Source organism: Geotrypetes seraphini, chromosome 2, assembly GCF_902459505.1.
Source record: "Geotrypetes seraphini chromosome 2, aGeoSer1.1, whole genome shotgun sequence".
NCBI classification, from domain to species: domain Eukaryota; kingdom Metazoa; phylum Chordata; class Amphibia; order Gymnophiona; family Dermophiidae; genus Geotrypetes; species Geotrypetes seraphini.
Genome location: NC_047085.1, coordinates 514,080,359 through 514,096,060, shown reverse-complemented (window position 1 = coordinate 514,096,060; position 15,702 = coordinate 514,080,359). Strand labels below are relative to the sequence as shown.

Genomic DNA, 15,702 nt, shown 5'->3' with positions numbered 1-15,702 from the left:
GAGGTGGTGGAGAGTAAAACTGTGACTGAGTTCAAAGATGAGTGGGATGAACACAGACGATTTAGAATCAGAAAATAATATTAAATATTGAACTAGGCCAGTACTGGGCAGACTTGCACGGTCTGTGTCTGTGTATGGCCGTTTGGTAGAGGATGGGCTGGGGAGGGCTTCAATGGCTGGGAGGGTGTAGATGGGCTGGAGTAAGTCTTAACAGAGATTTCGGCAGTTGGAACCCAAGCACAGTACCGGGTAAAGCTTTGGATTCTTGCCCAGAAATAGCTAAGAAGAAAAAATTAAAAAAAAAAAAAATTGAATTGAATCAGGTTGGGCAGACTGGATGGACCATTCGGGTCTTTATCTGCCGTCATCTACTATGTTACTATGGTTAAGGGGTTGGAGGAGCTACCGTACAGTGAAAGATTAGAGAAACTGGACCTCTTATCCCTCGAACAGAGGAGATTGAGAGGGGGCATGATCGAAACATTCAAGGTACTGAAGGGGATAAACTTAGTAGACAAGGACAGGTTGCTCACCCTCTCCAGGGTAGGGAGAATGAGAGGGCAATCTCTAAAGTTGAAAGGGGATAGATTCCGTACAAACGTAAGGAAGTTCTTCTTCACCCAGAGAGTGGTAGAAAGCTGGAATGCTCTTCCGGAGGCTGGTATAGGGGAAAACACCCTACAAGGATTCAAGACAAAGTTAGACAAGTTCCTGCTGAACAAAAACGTGCGCTGGTAGAGCCAGTCTCAATTAGGACACTGGTCTTTGACCAGAGGGCCGTCGCGTAAGCGGACTGCTGGGCATGATGGACCGCTGGTCTGACCCAGCAGCGGCAATTCTTATGTTCTTATGCCCCACTTAGTTCATGATGATCAGGCGGGTTTTATTGAGGGGAGACAAACTTTTGACAATATCCGTACACTGCTTCATTTGATATGGTTTGTACAGCGTGAGAATTTACCAGCTTTGCTGTTGAGTGTCGATGCTGAAAAGGCCTTTGATCGGGTGTCCTGGCCCTTTTTGTTGAGCACTTTATCAGCAATGGGTGTTGGGGGGGAAATTTTTATTTATTTTTTTTTTTAATGTCTTTATTAGCAAATTTTATATACAAAGCCTTTAGCAGCTCTCCGTATTAATGGGAGTTATACTGATAATTTTATGTTGGCACGAGGGACCAGACAGGGCTGTGCTCTTTCGCCTTTACTTTTTACATTGGCTATGGAGCCTTTGGCCTCTCATGTTCGAGCCCAGCAGAATATTCATGGTGTGGTGTGTGGTGGGCTTTCCACAAAATTGTTGATATTTGCTGACGATGTTATTTTTACGTTAACTCACCCACGGACTTCTTTATCGGGGATCATTGATGCATTGACTCGATATGGTGAGATTTCTGGTTTCCGCACTAATATGAATAAATTGGAGATTCTTAATTTATCAGTGAACCCCAAAGATAGTGCTGTGTTGAAGGCTAGGTATCCTTTTAAGTGGGCATCTAAATGCATCCGTTACTTGGGAGTTAATTTAACGGCGCAGCCCCAATCTTTATTTGATGTTAATTTTCCGCCGCTTTTGAAATCACTTTGGGCTGATTTGGATAGATGGGAGAATACCTCCATATCTTGGTATGGTCGTATTCAGAGTGTGAAGATGTTGGTTTTACCAAAATTGCTTTATCTTTTTCAAGCTTTGCCTATTCCATTGCCGGCAACTTTCTTTCGGGGGTGGCTAGAAAAATTTTTCAATATATTTGGAAAAGTCAACCTCTGCGGGTACCGAGGAGTGTATTGCATCAATTTCGGACCCAGGGGGGTATGGCGGTACCTTATTTACGGCGTTATGTGGCGGCTCAATTAAAGTGTTTTTTAGCTTGGTGTAAAGATCCATCGAAGAGCTGGGTTCGCTTGGAAAGAATTTTGGGCTCTGAGGAGCTGTGTCGGGTGCTGCCTTGGTTACCGATGGGGGAGGCTCGACAGCTGTTTAAAGGGGATAATCCGTTTCTGCATCACACATTTGTGGTGTGGGCTAGAACACGGACTGTCTTTCTCGCACTAGACTTTATTATCGTAGTACCCCGTTGTGGGTGGCGGCGGATTTTTAACCTGGCAGAGTCGATCCTTGTTTTCGTGTTTGGGCTCAGCAGGGTCTTATGGATTTGGGGGATTTTGTGGAAGACGGTAAATTAGTATCATTTTCTGATTTGAGGGAGGCTTATGATTTATCAGTAAATGATCACATTTGCTATCACCAGGTGGCGTATTTTATTGGTCGCAGGGCTCTTCGTGAGCTTTGCTTAGAGGAGACCCCCTTGGAGTGGGCGATTATGGAGAGTAGTAGTCAAGGGTGTATTTCTAGATTTTATAGAACTCTTATTCAACAACAGCCCCCCCCCCCCAATTAAATTTATCTCTGTCTGGGAGGGACTCTTAAGACTAGTTCAACCAGCTATTAATTGGGAGCGGGTATTTCTCCACTTGCTCCGTGTTTCTATAGCTAGCTCTTTGGTGGAAAATGGATACAAGATGCTGTACCAGTGGTACCTTACACCCATACGTCTCCATAAAATGTACCCACAGGTGTTAAATTTATGCTGGAGAAATTGTGGTCAGCCAGGTACTTTTCTTCACATTTGGTGGGACTGCTTGCGGGTTATCCCCTATTGGGCTATTGTCTGACATCTTACATACCACTCTTATAAGAAAAATGGGTTGTGCTCTTTTACATCTTCCGTTGGCTCCATTGCCTGCTAAAGCACATAAGCTTGTTTTATCTTTACTGCTGCTAGACCTTTATTGGCAGCCCATTGGAAACAGCCTTTTCCCCCAGGTCGGATTCACCTATTCCAGAAAGTGGACTTTATTTTTCGTATGTCTAAATTGACTGCTTTGTTACATAATCGTCTTACCCCCTTTTGTAAGGTGTGGGATCCCTATATTAGATGGTGAGAAAGTTCCTCATGACCTATGATTAGTAATATATTCGTTATTTGCAATCTTTTCTATTGCTATTGTTTGCATTACTGACCCTGGGGTGGGGGAGGGAAGGATGGTTTGGTTTTTTATTGGATGTATTCTTGTGCATTGTACTGAAGAGTTACGGTACAACATTCTGTGTTATTGAGAATATGGGGGGTAGAGAGGGACTGTTTAATCTGGATTTTTGATTTTCTATTTGTTATACCTCTGAGGCTTTGTATTTCTTCTGAAAAACTTTCAATAAAAATGCTTTCTCACGCTATGGAAACTTTGTACCATTAGCTCTATGAACGTGGAGATGATGTGGTATACAAACCTAAGGATTAGATTAGATTAGATTAAACAGTACTTCGATTTCTTTTCCTTTCGACTGCTGGTTCAATTCCTAATCTTAAGTACCTTAGACTACTGAATATTATATATTTGGGATCTCTCAAGAAAACCATCAAACGACTGAGGGTCATCCAAAATCCTGCAGTCCGTCTCATTTATGGCCTCAAGAAATCAGACCATGTAAGCCCATATTACAAAAAACTACACTGGCTGCCTGTGGAAGCAAGGGTCATTTCTAAGTTTGCTTGCTTTTGCTTCAAAACCATGACAGGTTCATCCCCATCCTATCTGTCTCACCAATTTGAATTCCCAGGCACAACTAATACACACAGTTTCTACTTGTTCGCTTTTCCATCCCTAAAGGGCTGCACCTACAAGAGATTCCTCGATAGAACACTATAATTCCAAGCAGGCAAATGGAGCAAATGTTTAACCAACTTCATCTCAAATGCACTTTCGCACCAAACGTTTAGGAAGTCAATAAAAACTTATCTCTTTGACAAATTTCTCTGACCCCACTTCAACCTGATGTACTTCCAAAACACTTCCAGATAAACCTGACTAAACTTAGCATGCCAATGTAATTTCGAAAGTTCTCTGTAATGTCGCTGTCTGTATACAGTCTCTTCCCTTGTAAACCGCTTAGAACTGTTTGTGGTATGGCAGTATATAAAAATAAAATTATTATTATTATAAGGGGAGCAGCCGAGTTTCCATGCCATATGTTGTGTAGGACACATGATATTTTGAAGTTTATCCGGGATGATATAGGAAGCCAGTGTAGTAGTTTGAGGAAGGTCAAGATCGAATCATATTTCTTTAGGTTGAAAAAGTCTTGGAGATGCTTCTTACGCCAAAGGAATTGTCCTGGAAAAAGTTGGTGTAGAGGCTAACAGCTCAACTCTGCTATCAGGAAGTGTGTCAGAGTGCAGCTGATCAAGAACAGCAAGAAAATTACAGCTTTTGTTCCCAATGATGGTTATTTGAACTCCATTGCTGGTTTTGGCCGTGTCGGTTTTGTAGTTGGTGACATTCCTGGTGTCTGGTTCAAAGTTGTGAAAGTGGCTGTTTCCCTGTTAGCCTTATACGAAGGCAAGAAAGAGAGGCCAAGATCATAAACTAATTCTAATGCTAATAAAACTCTTCCTTTCGTGGGGGAAAAAAAAATTAAGAAAATCAGTCTTACTGCTGTGTTCTGGATGAGATGAAGTAAGTTCATTAGTGTGCTGTTGATACACGAGTAGACAGAATTTGCAGTAGTCCAGTTGAGGCAGGACCATCATCTGGATGATCAGTGCAAAGTGATGTGGATGAAAGTATGGCCTAGTGAGTCGTAGTTGCCTCATTGTGTAGATGGTCTTTTTCTGAAGATTTGAGATTTGTGGTTCCATCGTGAGGGTGTCATCCATTATACAGCCGAGGACTTTAGTGGATTTTTCCATTGTGATGGTGATGCCACACTGAAGGATGCCATTTTTTTTTTTTTTGAGTTTTAAACTGTTTATTGAAAAAATGCAAAAGACATACATAATAGAAAACATTCCAAAATCACTGGTACAGAGCAATCAGTTGAAACAGCACTCTTCGTAACAATGCCAAGCAATAGCAGGAGAACAGAGCAGTACCAGGATCTAAACCCCCTATTCTAAATCTCCCATGTATCCCCCCCACCCCCAAATAGCATATACAATCAACAGTGGAAAGAAGCCAAAGAATGTGAAGCTGAACAGGGGTACAGAGGTATAAAAAGGAAAAAAAAAAAAAAAAGAAATAATGGGGAATATGAAAGCAGGTTAACCATCCCGTCTAGTCGTCCAGGCAAAATAGGGTTTCCACCGATGCATGAACAGACCCAAAGTGTGCTGGCGTATGGCAGTCAACTGAGACATACGAAATACGTAATCCATTTTGGTAACCACCTGCAATTTGGATGGGAGAACATCTTGACGCCATGCTGCAGCCAAAGCCAATCGTGCAGCGGTAACCAAAGGGGCAATGAGAGAAGAAAATCGGGAGGGGTCTCCCTGTGGCAACAAATTTAACAATGCACACCCCCGCTCCTTAACCATGAGCACCCCACAAATGTCCGATAGAACCGAAAATACCATATCCCAAAAGGGACCCACCTTTGGACAAGCCCACCAAATGTGTTCAAACGTTCCTGAGGCTCCACAGTTACGCCAACAATCATCCGGGAGAGCGGGATTAATCCTATGCAGTCTTTCAGGCGTGTAGTACCAGCAGTATAGCATTTTATAGCCATTTTCCACCATATTGCTGGCAACAGATGGTTTAAGGAGAGAGCGGAGAATACGTTTCCACTGTAGAGGAGTAAAGGTTCGGCCCAAAAGATCTTCCCAATATGCAAAATAACGCCTGGGTGGATTATCATGCGAAAGAAGTAACCCATATAGAAACATAGAAGATGACGGCAGAAAAGGGCTATAGCCCATCAAGTCTGCCCACCCTACTGACCCATCCTCTTAAGTCTATACCTAGCGACCGATATTCCAGTTCGACCCTCGTAGGGATCCCACATAGGTATCCCATTTATTCTTAAAGTCCAGCACGCTGCTGGCCTCGATCACCTGCGCTGGAAGCTCATTCCAATGGTCAACCACTCTTTCTGTGAAGAAATACTTCCTGATGTCGCTATGAAATTTCCTGCCTCTGAGTTTGAGCGCATGCCCTCTAGTGGCAGAGGGTCCCCTGAGAAAGAAGATATCATCTTCCACCTCGATACGTCCCGTGATGCATTTAAATGTCTCAATCATGTCTCCTCTCTCCCTACGTTCTTCTAGAGTGTAGAGCTGTAGTTTGTTTAGTCTCTCCTCGTACGAGAGACCCTTTAGCCCCGAGATCCTCCTGGTGGCCATCCGTTGAACCGATTCGATTCTAAGCACATCTTTACGGTAATGTGGCCTCCAGAATTGTACACAGTATTCCAGATGAGGTCTCACCATGGTTCTGTACAATGGCATTATGACTTCAGGCTTCCTGCTGACAAAGCTTCTACTGATACATCCCATCATCTGCCTTGCTTTAGATGAAGCCTTCTCCACTTGATTGGCAGTTTTCATGTCTGCACTGATGATTACTCCTAGGTCTCGTTCCGCCGAAGTACAAGTTAAAGTTTCTCCATTCAAGGTGTAATTTCTGCATGGATTACCGCTACCGAGGTGCATAACCTTACATTTCCCAGCGTTAAAGCCCAACTGCCAGGTCGAGGACCATCTTTCCAATGTAAGCAGGTCCTGTGCCATACTATCCTGTAAAGTACATTCCCTTACTATATTGCATAATTTAGCGTCGTCGGCGAATTATGTTATTTTACCATGAAGCCCCTGAGTCAGATCCCCTATGAATATGTTGAAAAGGAGTGGGCCCAGGACTGAACCCTGCGGTACTCCGCTGGTCACCTCCGATGTTTTAGAGAGGGTACCGTTTACCATTACCCTTTGTAGTCTTCCACTTAGCCAATCATTGACCCAAGTAGTTAGTGTATCTCCTAACCCCATCGATGCTCATTTTGCTCATATAATATAGAGATACATCCTCTCCCACTCGAAGCCTCCCATACTGTATTCCAAGCTTCCGAATCCACAAGAAGATCCGGCAAGGCCCTTCGACTGAGGAAATCAACCACCTGATTATATTGTAACAAATCCGCTCCCCTTATACCATATTCCTCTTGCAAATGAGATGGCGGAATCAAAGCACCATCCACCACAAACTGTCCCAAGGTACACAGCCCCCCCGCTTCCCAAGATCGAAAACGGGAATCAAAGTTGCCAGGCAAAAACCCCTCTGCAATCCTCACTGGTGTCTGAGAGAAATATACCCTACCGGGGAACAACTTCTCCCGAAACAACAGCCACACACGCAAAATTACCCCTATCACCGGATTGACCCTGCGAGCCATCACCCGAAGCTTATGCAAAGCATACCACGGTACGGAACGTAAGGAAATATCACCTAAAAACCAGGCATCCAGTTGTACCCAGGTCCTATGGGGCTCTTGCAGCTGGGCTGCCAGATAATAATAATAAAAATGGGGAACCGCCATTCCTCCCCTATCCCGTGATTGAAATAACATTTAATGACTAACCCGTGAAGGTCTCCGCTTCCAAATATAAGAGAAAAGCATTCGATGTAAATGATCAAAAAATGTCCTGGGGAGAAAAATTGGCAGCGCTGTGAAAAAGTAAAGAAAACGCGGCAAAACCATAATTTTAATCACGTGAACCCTCCCCATCCATGAAATAGAAAGTTTTTCCCACCGTTCTAAATCCTCCCTCACCTGTTGCAATAATCGGGGATAGTTAGCATCATATAAAGAAGACAATTTTGCAGTAAGATGAATACCCAAATACTTCAAAGAGGAGGTCGTCCATCGAAAAGGAAAACGGTGTTGCAGATCCACACGATCTTGATCTCCGACGGTGAGATTAAGAATTTCGGATTTAGCCATATTAACTTTGATGCCAGAGACCATGCCATAGTCAGCCAAAGCCGTCACTATCCCCTGAAGAGACTCCCCTGGATTGCGAAGCGTGAGAAGAATATCATCTGCAAAAAGAAGTATTTTCTGTTCTTGTCCTCCACTAACGATACCCTCTATATTAGTACACTCTCGCACCCTCTGAGCAAACGGTTCCATAGCTAGCACAAAGAGGAGAGGCGACAGAGCACACCCCTGTCTCGTACCTCTAGCAAGCTCGAATTCAGCACAATATGCACCATTCACCTTAAGAGAGGCTAAAGGCCTAACATACAAAGAGCGAACCCAATCCAGATATTGACCCGATATTCCCATAGATGATAACGTCCTAAACAGGAAAGGCCAGGAGACCCTATCAAAGGCCTTCTCTGCGTCTATTCCTAAAATCAAAGCGGGGTCCTGACATGCCGTTGCGGAATTAACAATATGAAACACCCTGCGAAGATTATCAAACGTCTGTCGACCCTGAACAAAACCTGCCTGATCATCCTGTACCAATTCACCCAAATAATGCTGTAGACGACGAGCCAGCACGCCCGTAAAGATTTTATAATCCGTGCCAAGTAGTGATATAGGACGATACGACGCTCTATCAGTAGGGTCCTTTCCGGGTTTCAAAAGTAACGTCACCCCCACTAATCTCCACGACCAAGGCAATTCCTCTCCCCCCGATAGACTATTAAAGAATTCCGTAAGCGGCTTAACCAAAAGTGAGCTAAAACATTTATAAAATTTATTGGAAAAACCATCCAGACCAGGCGCCTTTCCCAAAGGCAAAGCCTTAATAACTAGAAGCTTTTCCTCCTCCTCTATAAGCCGAGATAGCCAATTCGCCTGTTCCAAAGATAGTTTAGAAAGCGACACTTGAGACAAATAATCATCCATCTCCTGGTCCTGTACCAGTTCCTCCTCCCTGTATAACTCAGTAAAGTATTGAGTGAGGACATCCCCAATGTCGCCAGAGGAGTTATGCAACGTACCATCCGGGCTCTTTAATTGAAAAATATAATTTTGTTGGCGCTGTTTACGAAGCTTATGAGCCAAAAGCCTTATTACCTGATTCAAAATACCTTTGCTTCAAAAATTTAAGTCTCTGCGAAATATCCTTCAACTCTAACTCCTGAAGAGTCCCCTTCACTTTTCGGATCTGACTCAACACTTCACCATTCCCCCCAGCCCTCCTATGTTGAGCCTCCAAATTCCGCAGCTGAACCCTAAGCTCACACTCTTGTTGAAGTCTCTCTTTCTGACGAAACGCCGCCAATGATATGATCCTTCCCCTCATGACACATATTTAAGTCCCTTCCAAAACAGGACTGGAGATATCTCTTCCGTAAAATTAAATTGAATATATTCTTTAAAGATTATCCACAAGCTGAAAGACATTAACCGGATCCAACAGAAGTCCTTCATTCATACGCCAAAAGCGCTTACCATGACTCCCCGCTTTACGCAACAACGAAAACCAGACCGGGGAATGATCAGACCACATCCGAGATGCCATATTCACCTCATCCACCCGTAGCAATAGTTCCGCAGAAACCCCCCAAAAATCAATTCGTGAGTAGGAATTATGCACCTCAGAAAAATAAGAATAATCACGCTCTCCAGGATTGCGATGACGCCAAGGATCAGTCAAGCCCCATTGACGAAAAAGGTACAATAATTTTTTTCTATCCTGATGACCATAGGACACACCACCCGCAGAATTGTCCAAAGATGGGTCCCAGGTTAAATTAAAATCCCCCCCCAGGACCACATGACCTTCTACCAAATCCTGAATCACCCGTCCCAATGATTCAAAAAATGAACCCTGCTCCTTATTAGGAGCATAAATATTAACACAGGTAAAAAGTTCCTCCTGAATAGTAACTTTAACAATAATATAACGCCCCAATTTATCCTGAACTACCTTATGCACGACAGGAGCCAAGTCCTGTGCTATAAAAATTCCCACCCCATTTTTTCTGCCTGCTACTGAATTAGAGGCCAGATACATATGTGGGTATTTCTTATGATGGAGATAGTGTTCATGCATCGGTCGGAAATGGGTCTCCTGTATGAATCCCACTCCCACCTTCAAACGTATTGCTTCCTTAAACAATAATTGACGCTTCCTGGGAACATTTAATCCCCTCACATTAAATGACATCCATCGTACCATAGTGTAACCATCTATAGAAGCCAACTGTATGCCTCCAAAAACCCCCCCAGTACACAAAACAAAAATCCCCGATCCACATAATCCACTGCTGATACAACCACTGAAAAACACTATTCAATATCCCAACCCCCTCCCCTGCAACAACCCAACCCAACCCCAACTCTAAACCTAACCCACCCCCTCCCCCCAGAAACCACACCTACAATGAACTTCCAAAACCCCCCCTCCTCCCCCAGCTACCGCCAAAGTCCCCTGCAATCGCTCAGAACCCAACCCCACCGCTCAAACAGTCCCCATTCAAACAAAGCCAACCATTCACCAATACTCAAACCCAGCTGGAAAAAGAACCCCCAACCATTAGAGATCCCCCAGTATACCCACCCCTATGCAAAGAGTAGATCAAACTGGATCACACAGTGAGCCCCACCACACACTGAAAACCCACAATCATGCAGGAAACTTCAAGTAGGTAAAGTCACTGCAGCCACATCAGAATTGCGCTGAAGTCGCTGTCCACTCTTTTCACCTCGGCGCCATCTGGACTGGCTCACACTACCACTGCGCTGAGGTAGGACCCCTGCCGGGCGAGCCTCCTCCACCGACCACAGTGCGGCTTGTTGCAGCAATAGCTTAGCCTCCTCAGGGGTCGAGACTTTATGGACTTGATTTTGAAAAGGGAAAGTTAATCCAAACGGATAGTTCCATTTATATCGAATTTGATGAGCCTTCAAACACTTAGTAAGTCCCGAAAATCCCGAAATTCCCTCCGCTTCCTGAGGATAAGGGCAGACATATCAGCATACAATTCAACCTTGGCTCCTTCCCAGTCTATATGTCCCACTCTCCGTGCCGCCGCCAATACCTGCTCCTTTAAAGGAAACCGATGAAAACAGGCTATAAGATCTTGCGGACGGTTCAGAAGTGTACTCCCCACAGCCCGATGTACTCTCTCAAACTCCAGAGTAGGGGGGGTCACCGTAGGATCATCAAGTTGTAAGAATTTTTCACAGATAGCGCGCATGGTATCCTCCATCTTCAATGAGCCACTGCGCTCCGGCACTCCACGGGCTCGCAAGTTGTTACGCCGGGCCCTATTTTCCATATCCTCAGCCTTCAATAAGAGCTCCTCATACTTATCCTCCAGTCCCTTGCAGTGCTGTTGTAACTGTAAAATGTCACCATCATGATCAATAACACGCTCCTCAAAATCATTTAGTTTTTGGCCCATATCCACCACCGTTTTCCGCAACGCTGAAACATCAGAGTGCAATTCCTTCTGCATCACCATCATCGTGTTTTTTAGATCAGATTCTATTCGGGACACTGGCAGGTCCACCTCAGGGGACCCTGTAGGCGATCGGGAACGCAGCTCTCCCTGCACAGGTAACGGCTCGCTACAGGGGCGGGACGAGCAGGCCACATCCCCCAGCCTAGTCGCTTGAAAAGCGAACGTACGCAAGTCGGTCTGCAATTTTTTCGCCGCAGCAGCCATCTCCGATCCCCAGCATAAAGTCGGAAAAGCAGAAACCGCTCAAGGCAGGGCACAGAAGCGCCAATGATCGCTAATTAAAGCTGGGTGAAGAGGAGCGCGTTTCTCACACCGCCATCACCCGGATGACGTCACCGGAAGTCTTGAAGGATGACATTTGTTACGATGTTTTGTTGCTTTGTGTGAAAGTATATGGCTTTGGTTTTAGTTTGTTGATGGTTGCCCAGGGTTGGATTTTTGCTTTATTGTTTGAGATTATTTCAGAGATGTTTGGATGGTTGCAGGTTATGGGAATGAGAAGAAGTATGTCATCAATATAGGCTAGAATGGTTTCATCTTCCAGCTCGATGTTCCCTAGTGAATATATTAAACAGAATTGGGGATAGCGGGGATCCATGTGAGACACCATAGAAAGCCTTCCAGGGGTTAGAGCAGGGGTCTCCAAAGTCCCTCCTTGAGGGCCGAATCCAGTCGGGTTTTCAGGATTTTCCCAATGAATATGCATTGAAAGCAGTGCATTCACATAGATCTCATGCATATTCATCCTGAAAACCCAACTGGATTCGGCCCTCAAGGAGGGACTTTGGAGACCCCTGGGTTAGAGTATACTTCATCCTTTTTGACCATGTACTCACGATTTTGTAGCACATCAGTGAACCATTTCAGAACCATCCCTGTTAAACCGATTTTCGGAGCAGTTGATGGTCCACCGAGTCAAAGGCAGCAGAGATATCGAACTGAAGTAGTATTTCTTATTTACCAGTGCTCAGCAGTTGCTTGCTTTTTGTGGTTAGCTGTGCTGTTTTCTAAATCCATATTGGGATGGATGAAAGCCAGAGTACTGCTCGATGTATGAGGTAAGTTGTTTGCTAATGTGGGTCTCAAGGATTTTGGTGAGAACAGGAATACCAGCAATTGGTCTGTAGTTTTACGCTATGGAGAGATCTGCTTGAGCTGTTTTCGGTATGGGGGTTAAGGCTATTTTACCCATTTCTTTGGGTAGGTGACCCTGGCTCAGGGAGCTATTTAGGAGGTTTGTGAGCCAAGATTTGATGGGGAGCAGCAGTAGGGAGATATGCTGTGCATTTGTTTATGGGGCTGCTACATGGGGATAGTTTAGATATCAGGTTTTTAGTGTTAGTGAAGGTGGTCCAGATTTGGTCAGCTTTTATGGGGTCATAGCTTGCAGGGATGGGATAGGGATGGAGAAAGATCTCAAGAGAACAGGGACAAATTTGTCTCCATGTCATTCTCTAGCACTGATGGACAGCAAGACCCTCGTGGTCTCATTTGTGTTCATCACACAAGACAAACAATCAAAATTATTTTTTATAATGATGACCCACTGTTGCTAATAGATGAGGAGAAAAAAGTGGATCCAGGCCCTGGACTTTCAGGATTATAAAATATCAGTTTATTGGTGTTGCAAAACAAATTAAAAATATGTCATAAAAATCAGACAGATGCCAACAGTTAAAAAACATAAAAATTGTAATGTCTATGAAGTGAACAGACCCTACACGTTCCGTATTTCGGCAATGAATTGCCTTCCTCAGGGGTCCTTAGCACAGTGGACTAAAAATCAGGCAGCATCGTGCCGGAAAAAGTCTTTAAAAAGATCCAACCTACGGCGTGGGAACATTTTAAAGACTTTTTCTGGAACAAATAACACTGTCAGTGAATTTGCCCAACAGTACACACCACAATGCTGCCTGATTTTTTAGCCCACTGTACTAAGGACATTACAATTTTTTTTTTTTTAACTGTTGGCATCTGTCTGATTTTTATGACATTGTGTTTTTAATTTGTTTTGCAACACCAATAAACTTTGATATTTTATACTGCTGAAAGTCCAGGACCTGGTTCCACTTTTTCTCCTCATCCATTGACTTTTGTGGTACCAAGGTCCCTTGCTGTGGGTAGTAGGACCGCCATTAGGGCTTAGACCACCCCACAGTGTCGTTTGTTTCTCATTCCACTGGTGCTAATAAACATGCAAATTAATCCATTACCCAGTGAGAGCAGGGTCTGATAGTTCTCCTCCATCACCTCCATGTAGAGCTCCTTCTGCTCTTCATCTAAATACTCCCACTCTTCCTGGGAGAAATAGATAGCGATGTCCTCAAACTTCACCTGCATCTGAAATAGAAACCAGAAACACACTCAGCATCTTGCGATGGAGTGGAGGAAAATGTACTGGATGTTCATAATTTACATTCCCAGAATAGTTCTGTTTCAGAAGAGCTGCCAGTGCTGGGGCTCAGTGAGGCAGAGGGAGATGCTTTGGGGTATATATAGAGCAGCGGTCTCAAACATGCGGCCCATGGGCTGCATGTGGCTCTCCAGGTCTATTTTGCAGCCTGCGGTCTGGACACGATCAAGACAGCATTTCTCTTCCCCCTTCCCTTCCTTTTGGAGCAGCAGCGTGTCTGGCTGGCTGGCTGAGTCAATCGTTCAGTTCAAAGCCGCGGGTTGGTGGCTCCTCGCGCTATCCACTCCTGCATCGGAAGCCTCTCTGACGTCACAACATCAGAGAGGCTTCAGACACAGGCACAGATTTCGTGAGGAGCCGCCACCCCTGGCTTTGAACTGAACGATCGACTGAGCCGGCCAGACATGCTGCTGCTCCACCAGGAAGGGAACGGAAGGGGAGGTGAAAGGGAAATGCTCTGCTGCATAGGAAAGGGGGACCCTAGGGAAATGCTGCTCTGCTGCTGTACAGGGAAAGGGATAGGGAGGGAAAGGGGAAGAGAAATGCCTCTCCTGCACAGGAAAGGGGGAAGGGAAATGCTGCTTCTGTTGCTGCTGTACCCAATTGGGGAAAGAGAAGGAAGGAGAAGGGAGAGGAACAAGAGAAGCCAAGTTCATGGGTGCGAGGGAAGGAAAGGAGATATCAGACCATGGAGGGGGAGGGAGAGATGCCAGGGTATGGGGGAAGGGAAGGAGACAGATGCCAGACCAGGGGAAAGGAAGGAATGAGATGCCAGACCATGGAAATAGGACGGAAGAAGAGAGATAGGAAGGGAAGGTAAGACATGGAAACGTAGATTTTGAAAAGAAAGCAGAAAAATTGAATATTAAGTTAATGCCAAAGATGGATTCAAGGCAGAACGTGAAGACGGAGAGAAAAACAGTCAAAGGACAAGAAGGCCCTGGAAACATAGTTAAATGCACAGAAAAATAAAGTCACCAGACAACAAAGGTAGGGAAAATGTGTCAATTTTGAGAAAGAAAAGATATTAAACTTTAAATGTGAGGGCTGCAGAAAAAATAGTTGTCTTATTAAAGAAATGACAATTTTGCATAAGGTAAAACTCTTTATAGTTTATATATCTTTCCTTTTAAATTGTTAAAGGAAAGTTTTATAAACTATAAAGAGTTTTACCTCATGCAAAATTGTCATTTCTTTAATAAGACATTAACTATTTTTTCTAAGTACCTACAAATCCAAAATGTGGCCCTACAAAGGGTTTGAGTTGGAGACCACTGATATAGAGTATTTCATGGGCACATAAGAGCCAATCCCAGAGGAGGGTTCTGGGCACTGAAGGGTTTCTGGGTTGGTCTCTCTCCTTTCAACAAGACCCACCTGGGCAGAAGCTCCTGCAGCCATTTCCCAGGATCAGGCTTTGCCTCTTGCAGTGATCGGGAACCGGAAGTTTCGGCTCAATAGCAGGAAGAAGACAAGACTCGTTTCCTGGAGGTTGATGACATCACGAAAGGGGCGGTGCTTGAAACCGAGAGGATTCCTTATTGGCTCTACCCCTTTCAAGAGCTGATTGGTCAGACAGTTGCTGGGGTGGAAGAGTAGTGAGGGGAGGATTTTCAGCTCCTGGCACTCATTCGTCAGAATGGTGCAGGAAGGGAAATACAGTTAGTGGCCTCCCCGTGAAGCTCCGCCCTGACAGAGTTGGGAGGCTGGAGACGTCACAAGGGAGAAGGGCGGAGCTTCACGCCGAAGGCTCTGCCCCTTGTAGTGCTGATTGGTCAGAATGGTGCAGGGACGGAAATACAGTAAGTAGTCTTCCCGTGGAGCTCCGCCCCATTTGTGACGTCATCGAATTTGGGGCGAAGCCGAGGAGTTTTGGTCTGACAGAGTTGGGAGAAGGCTGGTGACGTGAAGGACTGAGCTTCACGCCAAAGGCTCGGCCCCTTTTTGTGATGATTGGTCAGAATGTTCTCTGGGGCGGGAAGAGGAATGGGAGGTTACGCCCTCTAGCACGAGAAGGCTGAGAGGAGGAGG

The 15,702-nt window shown here is 44.8% G+C and overlaps 1 protein-coding gene across 1 annotated transcript in view; it reads left to right on the top strand.

The window, feature by feature from the left end:
- LOC117355249 (zinc finger protein 420-like) overlaps positions 1 to 15,702 on the top strand; it is an 818,521-nt gene that overhangs the window by 458,312 nt on the left and 344,507 nt on the right. The gene's annotated exons all lie outside the window — the stretch shown is intronic.